The sequence below is a fragment of the Penaeus monodon genome, chromosome 40 (genome assembly GCF_015228065.2).
Source record: "Penaeus monodon isolate SGIC_2016 chromosome 40, NSTDA_Pmon_1, whole genome shotgun sequence".
NCBI classification, from domain to species: domain Eukaryota; kingdom Metazoa; phylum Arthropoda; class Malacostraca; order Decapoda; family Penaeidae; genus Penaeus; species Penaeus monodon.
Window position 1 is genome coordinate 28,731,270 of NC_051425.1, and position 3,662 is coordinate 28,734,931.

The following is a 3,662-nucleotide window of genomic DNA, read 5'->3' on the forward strand; positions in this document are numbered from 1 at the left end:
AGGTCACTCCAGGTATGAAACCGGAGGGCCAGTACTAAACCAACCATGCCACATGACCTACTAAAAGGAGTGTGCAACTAGGATCTAACTAGCTCCATAGACATTACCTATCTGCTCGTACATGAGTAATGATAGTGAGGTTTTACACACATTCTCCATAGACAATTGGTGGAAATTGATTTAGAAATTCGAAACCGAGGTGTATTTATGTGAAAGATGGAATACAACATCCCTCCCTGACCAGGACTCAAACCTAGGTCACTACAGGTATGAACCGGAGGACCAGTATTAAACCAACCACTAAGTAGCTCCATAGACATTATCTATCTACTCATACAAGAGTAATGATAGCGAGGTCATACACATACTCCCTGTGGGGACTCGGTGGAAATTGATTTGAAAAAACAAATCCTAAGTCAGATGTACACTCTCTAAAAAAGTATCTTTACTCGGGATTAGATGAAACTGAAACGATTGCTAGGAGTTGATTCGATGCCATTAGATGCCATTCAAAACTATGAATAATAGTGAAAGAGAAATAAGAAACATGCACTGAAGTGCATGAATATCATGAGCTAATGAAAACTATTTGATACTCAGTGGCAACACCCCATACATCTAACTGGATTTGATAAGGGGGTGTGGCCGGTAGTAGTTGCCACGTCCCCTTGCCGTCTTTTTTAAAACGAAGCCGAACAAAGTGAAATAAAATTAGTTGTTCTAAGGGCATTTTAAGCAATAACCGGATCTATATAGGTGTAATTAGTAAAAAAAATTATGGTCTTTATGGTTTAGGGGGGACGGCAAATGCCCCCCTCTCCCAAATGGCACCCCTTTCAGGCATACCATTATCAGCTCGAGCTCACTGTTAAGTCAGAAAGAGTAAAGACACTTGATTTACGATTGTAGTGAGATATAGTTATGAAAGATGGAATAATGCAAAGCCGCATTGACATCAATAAATATCAAGGAGAGTTGTTATTTATTGATATCAATGCGGCATTGCATTATTCCATCTTTCATATATATATATATATATATATATATATATATATATATATATATATATAATATATATAAATAAATATATATATGTATATAAATATATACATATACATATATATATATATATATATATATATATATATATATATATATATATATATATATATATATATATATGAGTGTATGATATATATGGTGTTGTGTGTGTGTGTGTGTGTGTGTACAAATAGATTTACATACACACACACACACACACACACACACACACACACATATATATATACATATATATATATATATATATATATATATATATATATATATATATATATATGTAATATATATATATATATATATATATATTCATATATTTATATATGTCACACACACACACACACACACACACACACACAAACACACACACACACACACAACACACACACACACACACATATATATATACATATATACATATATTTATATATATACATATGTGTATATACATATGTATATATATACATACACAGAAACACAAGAGTCAACCCTGAGGTAAAATCCGGATTGTGTGTATATACATATATATTGTATATATGTATATACATATATATACACAAATATATATAAATATACATATATACATATACATTTATATAAACACACACACAGACACACACACGGATTTGCAAATATAGATTAGTCTTACCTTTAGTCTTACAATAGTGGTGCCCGACTGATGTCTAGTGGTTCAGTCTGTGTATGGCTAAGCCATGGGAGCTCACCCTATACAAAATTACTGCTGCCTTGTAGTTGAGTCCATTATAGTAGATGTTGGTTGGGCATCTACTATTTTTGGACTAGTGTCTTATCTCTTTGGGGAGTGTTTGTTGTGGGTGCGAGTGCCCACAGGTATGGCTGGGTGCTGTTGGTGAAGTCGGGGATCAACGGCGGAGCCGGCAGGCTCTCCAGTCGGCCAAGGACTGGGCAATCCTTGTGCTGCTGCTGCTGTTGTCTAGTTCTGCTGGAGAATCAGGGAATGCTGATCACAGTTCCGGATTCTGCACTGTCTAAGCGCGCAGGGAATGAGGGGAGGCTACAGATGTGGGTATGGCCCTGATGTGACCCAACCTGAGAAACTATACTAAGTTCAGGTTGTGGGGTCGTGCTGCTACACCATGCATGAACAAAGGGTGTGGGAGTCTACCCTATACAAAAATCACACTTGTGGTCCTGCCATCGGAACCTCCTCTTTGAGGTGCAGGACTAGAGCTCCCTCTGTGAGGTGATACAGCCTTTGAGTGGCTGTTTCATTTTAGAGGGAGGAAGAAAGGGTTCCAAACAATGATGCCTATCTTGTAGGTGGAAGTACATTCCCTCTGGTCTCCCCCCAGGGGTTCACACCTACCCATATGTTTGCCGTGCGTGACATCCCTGTGCGCTGTGGAGATGGGAGTCCTGGAGGTTGAGCGATACCATACATGAGTACGCCCTGTGGCTAGCAACACGCCTCTTTGGTCCCTTATTCCAGCAAGACGGGTGGTCTGATCTCGGCCCGGTCAGATCAATCGGCTGGTCTCCTTTGGGAGGCTAGCAGTCAATGTTGCTGTTGACATTCACACTGGTCCCATGAGTGGCAGTACAATGGCCATTGGCTGCGTATATCCTCTCACCACCCCTGTGGCTGTTAGACATTAGTTCTAACATACAGCTTCCCCTTGTTGGACTCGGTGGTGGGTGGGGGCGTGAGAGGATGAAATAACTGCTAAATTTATGGCAAACATTTCAAACCTCTCACAGCAAAGAGATTTAAATGTTGACATACCGTGCAAGGCCCAGACTATGGAAGTCACTCTGAAGCCATACACGGCTTCTAGTGGCAAGAGAAAATGCAAAGCTCAGGTTGACTCTGGGAAACCTGCTGCTAAAATGGACACGACATCTGCCAGAAACATGTCTGTTCACGAGATTGTCCAGCAGATGGACTTTCGTGCTGGCCTCTCCAGGCCAGCAGGCAAATCAGGGAGAGCTCGGATTAACCTTCAGCCATCCTCCCTGACCGAGATGGGAACACAAGTTGAACCAGCCGAAACCGCTGCTGTTTCCACCACCGCCGCCCATAATTTAGGCCGAAAGGGCGGCCCGAAATGACCCAGGCCACCCTTGGTGTTTCCCACAGCTTAAGGTTCCCTCTAAACCTGAAGGCTTCGACAATGCCTACCAACTGGTAAGAGCATTGGAGATGCAGCGAAAAATCTGGTTGTCAATCCGGGTTGCCAGAGACCAGGGTAAAAAACAAGGTACCCTGAATTTACTGCAGGAAACCAAGGAGTTTAATGATGGGAGGAAAGTGTGTCTCTCGCCACTCAATTCCGACGATAGGAGAGTCAAGATGGTGCTACTTGGCTTCTCACTATCATATGATGTGATCATATCACACCCACAGGTCGTGGACACTTCCCGAATGTCGAAAGGGAAGAGCCCAACCAGGCAAGTCCTGGTGACCTTGAAAGGAGACCCAACCACTACCCTTGATCTGCATAACTGAGGCTCCTACAGCCTAAGAACATATGTACCTGAGCCACTTCAGTGCTTCAAGTGCCAAAGATACGGCCACCACCAGGTTAGCTCCAAGGCCAAGCCTAAATGTGGTGTCTGTAGCA